General features: G+C 40.6%; 1 protein-coding gene and 1 long non-coding RNA gene across 4 annotated transcripts in view; one reads left to right on the forward strand and one right to left on the reverse strand.

The window, feature by feature from the left end:
• ARMC2 (armadillo repeat containing 2) overlaps nt 1-4,844 on the reverse strand; it is a 78,448-nt gene extending 73,604 nt beyond the window's left edge. For both annotated transcript variants that reach the window (XM_060753139.2, XM_060753135.2), the window contains exon 1: nt 4,560-4,844. The gene's annotated coding sequence lies outside the window, so the exon portion shown is untranslated. The remainder of the gene's footprint in view (nt 1-4,559) is intronic.
• The window catches only part of LOC137096906 (uncharacterized), a 39,357-nt gene continuing 30,547 nt past the window's right edge, over nt 3,397-12,206 (forward strand). Inside the window, exon 1 of one of the 2 annotated variants that reach the window (XR_010909789.1) lies at nt 3,397-3,460. This is a non-coding gene — a long non-coding RNA (uncharacterized lncRNA). The other variant, XR_010909788.1, reaches the window with a different exon arrangement.

Consider the following 12,206-nt stretch of genomic DNA (forward strand, 5'->3'; position numbering starts at 1 on the left):
ATTTGCTCATGGGACATTCAAGACAAGGCTCATCTCAGTCTAGCAGAACTGTTTCCAGACCACAAATCCAAGGAAACTATTTTGCATACAATGCAGATTGATTGCTTAAAATAATTAAAAACAGGTGATAGGTTACACTAGAATTAAATAATCATCTCACTTGCCGATTACTCAGAATACCGCTTTTTCTTAAATAGATCATGTTTTGAACCTGCAAAATAAATAAAGGCAATTATATATTACAATACCAGGTAGCAGCAGTTTTATGCTCACTGTAACGGATTGGCCTACCCTGAAAGGTTGGTGTAAAAGGCAGAAACTAGGCCCAGCACACAGAAGCTAAGGAGGGGTGGAGCAATCAGGCAGCTTCTAAGGCAGTGGTGCAGTCTGATTGGCTGATGAAATTGGAGGGGAAAGCTTAGTAACTGGGAATGGGCAGAGGGAAGAAGATGAAGCAGCCATTTTAAATTCAGTTAGGGGGAGGAAGGAAGAGAGTTGGGAGCTGTTTGTTATATAAAAGATATTTCTTTCAGGATAATAGTTAATAGGCCTCTATAGTGTTTAGAGTGCTGTGAGAGGGAGATTTCAAAAGGTTTTAAAGGATTCCTGTTTGAATGTGTGGAACTTTAAGAAATTTTAAAATGGGAGGCAGAACTTGTGGCAAGTTCTGCCTCCCGTCTCCCCCTCCCCCGTCTTTGTTGCACTCATTTTCCAAAGAAAAGGACCCACTGGACATGAGTGCACAATTCTAACAAATGAACTCTCAATAAAATGCACCTAATAGCCCTCTTTGTTCTGTCCCTCAGTGGGACAATGCTGATTCATTCAACTTTACTTTGCAACCCTTTGTCTCCTGGACCGGCCCGCCCATCGTCAGCCACTGAAAAGCGGGAATCTGCATTGGAAGTGAGGAACACTCTCCTATTAGTTGGTGGGCATCACAGTCCCACCTCTAAGGAGAATCCTCCCTCAGCTATTCATGACATTGGCTGAGCCCAGCCAATCACTGCAAAGCCAGCTCCAGCTAGGGCGGGAGCAGGTATTTCAAAGGATTTTGCTGTATACTAATGTCTGTTTTTCAATGTTATGGCATCTCAGCTTACATTGGTGGATTACCACAAGCTGGCATCACTTTAGCTGAGTTGAATAAAATATTTCGGTGGCTTCTTCTTCAACTTGGTGAGATTTATTGATTGGAAAATATTGGTCCCACTCTATTCTGCATTTAGTCAGACCTCATCTGAAATATCACTGTGTCCAATTCTAGGCATTACAGTTCAAGAAGGATACCAGCAAGCTGGACCGTGCCCAGAGAAGGGCGACCAAAATGATTAAAATTTTGGAAACGAAGCATTGTGAGGAATGGCTAAGGAACCTGGGCATGTAGACTTGAGAAATAAGGTTGAGAGGGGACATGAGAGAACGAAGAGTAGTTAATTGCATTAAAAGCCCAATGTGGGGAAAAATAATAATAATATATTGTCAAAGGCTTTCATGACTATAATCACTGGATTGCTGTGAGTTTTCCGGGCTGTGTGGCCATGTTCCAGAAGCATTCTCTCCTGATGTTTTGCCCACATCTATGGCAGGCATTCACAGACGTTGTGAGATGTTGGAAACTAGGCAAGTGAGGTTTATTTATCTGTGGAATGTCCAGGGCGGGAGAAAGAACTCTGGTCTGTTTGAGGCAATATGAAAGTTGCAACTGGCCACTTTGATTATCATTTAATGGCCTTGTAGTTTCAAAGCCTGGCTGGTTGCTGCCTGGAAGTATCCTTTGTTGGGAAGTGTTAGTTGGCCTTGATTGTTTCATCCCAGGAATTCCCCTGTTGTTTGAGTGTTCCTCTTTATTTACTGTCCTGATTTTAGAGTTTTTAATACTGGTAGCCAGATTTTGTTCCTTTTCATGGTTCCCTCCTTTCTGTTGAAATTGTCCACATGTTTGTGGATTTCAATGGTTTCTCTGTGTAACCTGACATGGTGGAAGTTAGAGGGTCCACTATTTCTGTGTTCTCAAATAACATGCTGTGTCCAGATTGGCTCATCAAGTGCTCTGCTGACTTCTCTGGTTGGATTAGTCTGCAGTGCCTTTCACGTTCCTTGATTCATGTTTGGGCAATGCTGCATTTGTCGGTCCCTAAGTAGACTTGTCCATAGCTGCATGGTATACGGTAGACTCTTGGAGAGGTGAGAGTATCTCTCATGTCTTTTGCTGAATGTAGCATTCATTGCATTTTCTTGGTAGGTCTGTAGATTGTTTATAGATTGTGTTTCTTCATCATCTTTCTCCCATTCTGCACATTCCACAGATATAATAATAATAATAATAATAATAATAATAATAATTTTTATTTATATACCGCCCTCTTTCCCCAGCAGCACGCCAATGACTTAAATCAAGAAATAGTTTTCTAAGATCTACAGAGACACTCGCTGGAACACCTCAGCAAGCGAGAGTCCAAAAGTGGCGGGCTCAAACCCAGTACCTCACCTAATGGCTGATACCAAATAAGAGACTCCCTCCTGGGCACACAGAAGACTAGGCAACTTGGAAGGCGCTGAACAGACTGCGCTCTGGCTCCACGAGATGCAGAGCCAACCTTAAGAAGTGGGGCTACAAAGTGGAATCCACCACATGCGAGTGTGAAGAGCAAACCACAGACCACCTGCTGCAATGCAACCTGAGCCCTGCCACATGCACCATGGAGGACCTTCTTGCAGCAACATCAGAGGCACTCCAAATTTTCAAAGGACATTTAATAGAATACCAAGTCTGCAAACTTTGTGTTTTGTTTGTCTAGTTGTTTGTTTTTAATGCAATACAACTGTTTTGGTTTGCTCCTGACACGATAAATAAATAACCTCAGTCAATATTAAAATAGAATTAAGCAAACTGGAGAAAGTGCACCATGCCTATTAACCCAAGTGATTTGATTCTGGAGTTGCAAAATAACCTTGTTTTGGCACCACCTGGGCCTCTTGGCTAGAGGGCGCTTCAGTGGCGAGGGGCTGGGCTCTCTTACCCGGGTCCCCTGCGCAGCCTTCGAGAGCTGCCTCTCCCTGGGCCGCACGAGCCCGGCTCGCGCACTGTAAATAATTCAGCCTGACACGGCTTCCCTTCCAGCCGGCCTGATTCCTCCTCCTCCTCCTCCTCCTCCTCCTCCTCCTCCTCCTCCTCGCCCCCTGCCTTCCTTTCTTTTTCTTTCCCGCTCTTCTTCCCTCCCTCCGCCCCGCGCGCCCCGCAACACCGCTGACATCACCGTAGTAAGATTTAAATAGCTACACATGCCATGTTTCTCCTGGAAACAAAGCACGCCATTGGCCGGCGGCGCAGCCAGCCTCTACCTACCAACAGGGATAAGCCCGGCGCTTCCAGCCAATCAGCGCCGAGCTCCCGCTGTTGCTAAGAGCCAATGAAACGCCTGTCACTAAGGGAGGGAAATACATAGAAGCATCCCAGGTCTGTCATGTGTATTTATCATATTTTCATGCTGTGTCAGTGGTTTCGTCTTATTTTTATTTTTAAGGGGGAGGAAAATCTTGATCTTAATATATATTTTTTAAAAACTAGATTAAAGCCTCGCTTGATTGATGCTTTGCATGGGTTTCTTCTTCTTCTTCTGCACCCAGAGAGTGGGATTCAGCAGGCATGCAATGTGTGTAGTAGTAGTACTATGGGGTTGTAAAGGGGTGGAGGAGGGTGGCAGGAGGGACTTGCAAGCCCAGGGATCTCCCTTGCTTTGGCTTCTCTTTTTTTAAAGGATCCTCAGCACGCAGAATCTAGTAGATCTCCCTTTGCTTCCTTCCCTCCATCATCTATTTTAATTTTATTGTCAGGGAAAACAAACAAACATACATACACGAGTTTCTTATCAGGCTGCTGGGCTTGTAATAGTCTCACACAAGATGAAGAAGGAAAAAAAGAAAGGTAAAGCAATTGTTTACATGGATCCCTGTGTGTGTGTCTGTGTCTGTGTTTATTTGTGTGGGGAGTCAATGGGGAAGGGAAGAAGGGGAGGATGGGATGGGGATTATTATTATTGTATATCCGGCCAAATCTTTGGGTGTATTACGATATCAGGGTACCGGCTTATTCAGAAATGGTGGGAGAGATCCAGGCTGCTGCTTTGCTGGAAAATCTCCCTCTGGATTTTTTTTTAATATAAGAGGAGCTTAAGTATCCATAGGAAAAGTCAGCGTGGAGCAATATCTTAATCCAGAATAGCAACAAACCCTTTTTGGTGTCCCTAATTTGGCACGACCAGATGCACGTGTAAGCATCGAACCCAAACAGATTTATAATGTAGCTCAGACAGATGATGTACTATGTCAAAGTCTTCATCCAGAATGTCTTACAGAAAACATAAACAAAGCAGAAAGCAAGAAATTGAGTGGAAGGAATTTAGAACATAAAATGAGGAAGATATAAAATATATTGTGCTTTCATGTGGATATTTCATACAACAGAAAGCATAGCATTCTTGTACATATTCTATACAGCAGAAGGCACATCAAGCAGTCGAACACAGATTTAATTTGGGAGGAAAAGGACTGCTTACCTCGGCTTCGGTGCCTTGCATTCCTTCTGATTCGCTCCTCAAAATGGGACAGAGTGTCTCTGCTTCTCAAAATAAGATGCTCCATACCTTTAAGAGATATGGGGTATGATATGGATGTTGTTCTCCATTGAGTGTTTACATAATGTTTGGTTGTCATTTCAAAAAATGGACCGGACGAGGCAGAGCCAGATCTGGTACTTTCTTTCTAGTCCAAGGTTCTGCGCAGCCATCGTCTTTGGAGGCAATAGATGTGCATTGGGCGACATGGCATCGAAATGCCGTAAAACGAAAGGGAGCCTTTAATTATGAGAGCCAGCCCTTCCAAGGGGGAGGCAGCTGGAAATTGTAACTCTTGCAGCTAAATGATCTAACTTGCTCCATTTGCTAAGCAAGGCATGTCTCCAGATGTGATGGGAAATAGCATTGACAGGAAATTATCATTGCATTTCTGCTTTTTCTTAAGTTATTTACCTAAATTGAACAGGAAGACAGAAAATATAGTGCAGTCACTGCCACCAGTGTTGTGACAACAAAACATGTAGTTGGAATCTCTCCTTGCTTTGACTAATCATGACGTTTCTCATATTTTAAATCTGTTTGGCATGAAGCTGTACGAAGTCAACGTTGGAACATCACCGAAACCTCAAATCACATAGAGCAGCCAGACTATTCTTTGGTCTAGATAGAAATAGACTGTGGTTGTTTTTCTGGACTGTTAAGTTAGTGGCAATGGTGGCCCTCTAATCTTTTCCTTGACTTCAGAAAGGGCTGGATCAAGGTCATAGCAACAGCTTTCCGTAAGCCCTCCTTTGGATAATGCTCTAATTCACTCATTAATCAATTCATTCAATAATACAACAAAGCAGATAAGTCAATACTGAGGCCGGTGATTCAAACATTCTTGTGTCACCAAATCCACAGGAAATATTAGGGAGGGGAGAGGAATATAGCTTTATTATTTAACTCCGATGATATACAAAACTCAGCTGCTCATTTTGCTTCTAGAAACAGTAGTGAAGCTGTCATTCCACCTACACTACTGAGGAAAGGAGTTCCGTTACACTCCAAATGATTTATCTTTGGAATAATATTGGTTACCTTTGTTTCTTTTAATTATTTTTTTTCTTGTCAGGAGTGACTTGAGAAACTGCAGGTCACTTCTGGTGTAAGAGAATTGGCTGTCTGCAAGGACGTTGCCCTGGGGATGTCTGGATGTGTTAACATCCTGTGGGAGGCGTCTCTCATGCCACCTCATGGGAAGCTGGAGCTGACAGGCGGGAGCTCAACTGCTCTCCCCGGATTTGAACCGCTGACCTGTCAGCAGTCCTGCCAGCACAAGGATTTAGCCGATTGTGCCACCAGGGGCTCCTCTTTCAAATTGAAATAGCACAATTACTAACGGAGCAGCTAGGCTCATGTGGACATTTGTTAATGTACCTTTGCCGAGTGCTAGTCAGTCAGCTTCTAGATGACCCACTTTTTCTCTGTCTTTCATCTCTATCCTGGTGCTCCTGTGCCAGCAGGACTGCTGACCAAAAGGTCAGAGGTTTGAATCTGGGGATTGGAGTGAGCTCCCATCTGTCAGCTCCAGCTTCTCATGTGGAGACATGAGAGAAGCCTCCCAGAGGATGGTAAAACATCTGGGTATCCCCTGGGCAACATCCTTGCAGATGGCCAATTCTCTCACACCAGAAGCGACTTGGAAGTTTCTCAAGTCACTCCTTACAGGAAAAAAAGCTCTGTCCTTACACTCATATAGACATGTCAAAGAGGAAAAAGAAGTCGCAACACAACACAGATCTTGGGTCTTTTTGGGTCACCCTAATACTTCAAATTAGTCCATAGGTCCATAACTGAGGCGGGGGAGCTCCTTCATTCGCTTTCCTGTTACTTTTTAAAATTGTGTTTAACTGCCCTTTTCTAGGGAAAATGTGTTTATAGATTTCATCAGGGATCCATGACCCACAAAAAAAGGTTAAGAAATCACGTTTTTAGTTCCAAGGTTTACAGATAGATAGTAATACTAACATTAAAAAGAAAGGGTTTCCCCTTGACATTAAGTTGAGTCCAACTCTGTAGGGTGGTACTCATCTCCATTTCTAAGCCGAAGAGCAGGCGTTGTCCATAGACACCTCCAAGCACGACTGCATGGAGCACTGTTACCTTTACGCCGAAGTGGTACCTATTCATCTACTCACATTTGCATGCTTTCAAACTGCTAGGTTGGCAGAAGCTGGGGCTAACAATGGGAGCTCACTGGTCCCACAGATTCGAACCATGAATGGTTAGCCATTTCTGCAGCTTAGCAGTTTAATCTGCTGCGCCACCATGACCCCTAATATTAACATTAACACATCTATAATACAAACGAGTAAAATAAAAGCAATGAATAAGTCACACTACATAATATTCTGCTGCCATCAGAAACCAATCAAAATTATAATAGTGTTTGAAAGTGTCCTCATGCTTTTATTAGTTTAGCTGGGATATCAATAAATGAACCGAATCCGGACCATAGTGAAGGCACTTCAAGACAACCCCTGCTCCGTCCATGTTTTAACTTTACAGTTTCAGTTTCCATGCCAGTTAGAAAATACTAAATGGAAGATTACAGAAATAAACAATTCATAAATATTAAATTGCACACCATTTTGATTAGTGGGAGGAAATCTCACATCAGTCCATCCAGGATGTGAATCGCCCATTTGTCCAGAATATCCACATGTATATGCAACCTGTAAATATCTTATCTCAGGGCTTCTTAAGCTTTTTTCCACTCGCGACCCATTTCAACCCGAGATGCTTTTAGGTGGCCTGGATATATAGCTGTGTAAAATAGGTGCAAAAATCAAAAAATTACTGATAATAAATCAGCAAGACTTGCTAAGTAGGTTTATTTTCCTACTTATGAAGTACAGCCGAAGCATTTTCTGCAGAGTCCACTTTAAACAATTTACATTATTGCTAATAGTTTCGTGTAAATGGCCGAAACAATTATTAGGTTTATGGTTGCCAAATTTTTCATGACCCTAATACTGAGCTAAGGGGGCCGCATTTGGGGTCGAGACCTGCAGTTTAAGAAGCAGCAACTTAGATCACCGGTATGTATGTTTAAGGAAAAAACTCAATATTTATTGGGTTCAGTTCTATCCACAATTTCGGACATGCACATTTCAGGAATGTATTCCCCACATATAAGGGGGGAGGGTACTGTATCTCTAAAAAAAACACTCCTTCGTGTGCTGTGGATCAGTTTGGGAGAAGTCAGTGGGGCTGAAAAGAGAGGTGAACTCAGGCACTTAGGTGGTTTTAACTCTTGTGAAAAGGAAGTATATGAAAAGTGATGTGGAGTTCAACAAGAAAAAGGATAGCATAAAATACCTTAGAACATATTTGGCAGGTCTACTTTTAGCATTGCTCTCTTGCTTGAGGCCACTCAATCTATGTTGTGTAAGGCAAACTATGGCCAATTTCAGTTACTTCAATACTGCAGCATTGGGGAGTGAATGATCCATTAGGATTATTTAAAATGTTCAGTGTTGAAGTCCCAAAATATCATAAGTCGACTTGTGTCTAGTTATGATAGGTACGACATAAGATTAGATTACGGCTGAACCGTACATGGGCGATGGTCAAAACCAAGGAGAAGTTGACAAAGCTCCTAGACAAATACATTCTAATTTTTTTTTTCATCCATGGAATTTTATGAAGATTTTTATTTTATCTATGGAAGAGCAAAGCCATTGGGCTAGACCTTTCTCCTTTCAGCTTACCCTCAGTTTTAGGAAGTGGCTTTTTTGAAACATACAATGTACAAATGCTTTTTTAGAAGCACTGAAGGCCTATTCGTGCTCATCTTAAATGATATTCCGGTTGCTTTGGGAGATGAAAGACATACTTTGGAATCCATACTTTGGAATCCATCCTCCTAAGGAGCCCCCGGTGGCATAGTGGGTTAAACCCTTGTGCCGGCAGGACTGAAGACCGACAAGTCGGAGGTTCGAATCCAGGGAGAACGTGGATGAGCTCACTCTATCTGCTCCAGCTCTCCATGCAGAGACATGAGAGAAGCCTCCCACAAGGGTGGTAAAACATCAAAACATCCGGGCGTCCCCTGGGCAGCGTCCTAGCAGACAGCCAATTCTCTCACACCATAAGCGACTTGCAGTTTCTCAAGTTGCTCCTGACACGACAAAAAATAAAAAAATCTTCCTGCACTATTTCACAAATGCAATTTTTAAAATCTTTATAAAAACCAGTGAAGAAAATTTATTTAATGAGAACCATTTCCTTCCCATGTATTACAAACGGACATTTGTCAGTTACCTATGTTTCCACAAACCATATTTCATGACAATCTTGAATGAACTGTCCTGCCAGAAAACATTCTTGCCTGTATTGTATGTTAATATGGGCTACCTGTCAGAGAAGCGAGTGTGGGTCCAACGTTTATTTGGGTTGCTTGCATTGTAACTTGGGATTTGATTTTTCCATGCGTTTTGGGTGTTAGGATTCCTGTATTAGGAGGTTGGATGATTGGTTGGTTTTGCTTAGCTACTGATAGGATTGTCCCGAAACAGTGGTTGTCCAAAATATTGTATTAGTGAAGTTTTGGTTCTGTCATTTCTAATTTTTCTATTTTCTGTAATTTACATAAAATGTGTAGCCACTTTGAACTTTGCTAAATTCAGCTGTTCTATAATTATAACATTGTAAACTCTAAGTGAAACATGATCTTCTAGTGTGTTAGTAACTTTCAAAAGAGTATCAAGTTCCTTTGTTTTGTTTTTTTGGACATCTTCTGTATTGTTATTATTTTTCATTTGTGAAAGGCCGTGTCTTAATTAAATTGGGACTCTGGAGAAAAGAACAAGCAATTAAAAGAAACTGAAGGATGGATATAGTGCGAACAAAAATGTAGGCAGCATTCATGACATCTTGTTAATAGAGTCCATATAACATGACAAAGAGAGATGTTCAAATTGCTCTGATTCAGTGGATCACATATGATAGGGTTTTTTAAATATATGTATCTTTCTATATCAGAACACCTGAAGCAGTTTTGAAAAACAATAAGATCCATATAAGTACTGTAATGATTAAGAAAGTTAAAGACTGAACAAATAAAATTAAATAAGGAAAAGTAAGAACCTAAAAGTGGGTGAAAATCTGGATATAGCAATTAAAATGATTTGTAGCAAAAATTGTCCATGACGTTTTGAGTTAAATACTGAATGCTCAGTAGGGAAATAATTCCAAGACTACATTGCCACCACTGAAAAAACCCAGATGATTCACAGAGACCATTTTGTGGGAAGTTAGATCCTGGACCAGAATCTGTACTAAACTGCATTATACATGGAAGGATGTGCTCTTCTGTTCTGACTTCCATGGATGATCGGACTACTGAAATTGTGATACTTTTGTGTCCGTTGTCCTACAGATTGGGTAGTGGTGTCCCTAAACACAGGGAGGCAGTTATTCCTCAAAACATATTATCAAATATATCCTGTGGCATGCAACCCTTAGCATGGGTTCCTAGAGACTGGACATGATCCATAGTAATGTGTTTCCCTCGATTATCAGTCCTCACCGTTTCTACGTCCAGCCAGATTTCCAGATGGCAAAGCAGATGATTCAGATCAGATGCACACCACTATAAGCACTGCAGACCAGTCCTGGTGCAGATGAAAAACGTTATTGTAGATGGGCACCATAATGGGCTCACATTGTTTTGAGAATCACTTCTAGTAATTTTAGGCCTTTTATTAAATGCCCTTCCCTTGCAGACAAATTTCAGTTTTCTGTTTTGTCAATCTAGCTGTCTAGTTAAGAAGAGGAGAAAAAGGCAATCCGGGCCATTTTTTGGGAACATGTTTATGAATTCTGTGTTAGCACACGAAGGGAGGAAACAAAAAAATAAACCCTTAATCTTTTTTCCATCAAGGACATTTTAACTTTATTATCTTAGACTGTAAATGTCAGGCATAAACATATTCCAAGAGGGGAGGGGAGCACGTATGATTATGTAACAGCTGATGGTGTCCAAAGCACTGAGCAAACCCTGATATGAAATGATTTCCTATCCCTTTTTACATCTTACCAAATTCCTTTAAAAGCCATTTGACTTTTGTAAATATAAATTTATTGCCTTAATAGGTACATGATTATCTCAGTGTTAGTAAACGCAGATCTGATCATAGCCAAAGTGATTTTGCTGTCATGGCCTCATCTTAGATTGGTTCATTGGGAAAACTGCAATACTTTTTTTTGGAACTAATATTGACTACAATAGTTTAAAATGATTTAATAATAATAATAATAATAATAATAATAATAATAATAAACAGAATACAGCAACTGAGATGGTTAAATGGGAAGTTAAACAATATACTGTTATTTAAGGGACCCAAAACTCTGACATTAGGTATTTTCTATATCTACTGTATATGATTTTGTATAATAAATTTCCCACTTGCTCCGAAGTACGGAACTGAAATAATCTCAAACATCTCAAATTAGCCTTTGTAATGATTCATAGTACACCACTATGTACACATTATTTACATGATGCAGCTAACTTAATATTTCACTATTGGAACACTTTGCTAAATCGCCCTTTACTTTATTTGTAATTGAACAAACAGAAATGAAGGTCTCTGGTCTTAAAAAACCTTGCAAAATATATTTCGATTATGAAATGCATGGAGAGTAGATGCTTTTTCCTCCTCCCCTGCACCACTGAACATCGTATTGCTCACCTTATGTAACATCCATCCAGAATCCCCCTATGATATAATTCATGCATTATTTTGGCAAAGGGAATACTGCTTACACAGTTCTTAGTTGTGGGCAAATACTAAGCACAAATGTGCCCCGTAGGTTGTTTTACTTGCACTATTTTGGTCAGGTTGGTGATCCCCAAAATGTGAATTGTCATAGAGATGTTTGGTAGAGGCAGGTTCTGTGATATTTGGAAGATTTAGGAACTCTCGGTGGGAGGAAAGAACATACATACGGTACGTGGTTTGGGACTCTCGGACATTAATACAGAAGTATGATGTGGCATTTGAAGAAACATGTTTTATCTTAAGATACCGTACTTGAATTTTCCCGTACAATTGCGTAACATTTTTTATCTTCCCAGAATAACACATCTTCATATTTCTTAGTAACAGTCTTGTTTTTGACCTGAATCTGTACAATTTTAAAATGCCCTGCAAATTATGCAGTTCGTATTTATCACCTTGGATAAAAAGGAGGACATTGCTTTCCTCTTCCACAGTAAGCTGAAGGTCCCATACAAATTATTAGTACTTGGGAAGACTACACCATATCTACTTGTAAAATCCTCCCCGCATGATGGTTACTGATGGCCGGAAGATAAATTTGCTTTATAATTGATTTTTAGCTTTTTAATATGTCAGATTCTGTTGTCTTTCTCATTCACTCACCTTCTCTGCTAAATATGCATTCCATCGTTAAAACACATCGTAGCAGAGTATAATTTTGCTTTTATATTTATGTAAAATTTAGGTACTATAGATGTTTTTAACTTTTAATTTCATCCAGTATTTGGAGGGCTTAAAATATGTTTTCCCTTCCTTTCTGGAATAATAGTTGACATGTTATGTATTGGTTTTAGTC

The sequence above is a fragment of the Anolis sagrei genome, chromosome 1 (assembly GCF_037176765.1).
Source record: "Anolis sagrei isolate rAnoSag1 chromosome 1, rAnoSag1.mat, whole genome shotgun sequence".
Classification (NCBI taxonomy): domain Eukaryota; kingdom Metazoa; phylum Chordata; class Lepidosauria; order Squamata; family Dactyloidae; genus Anolis; species Anolis sagrei.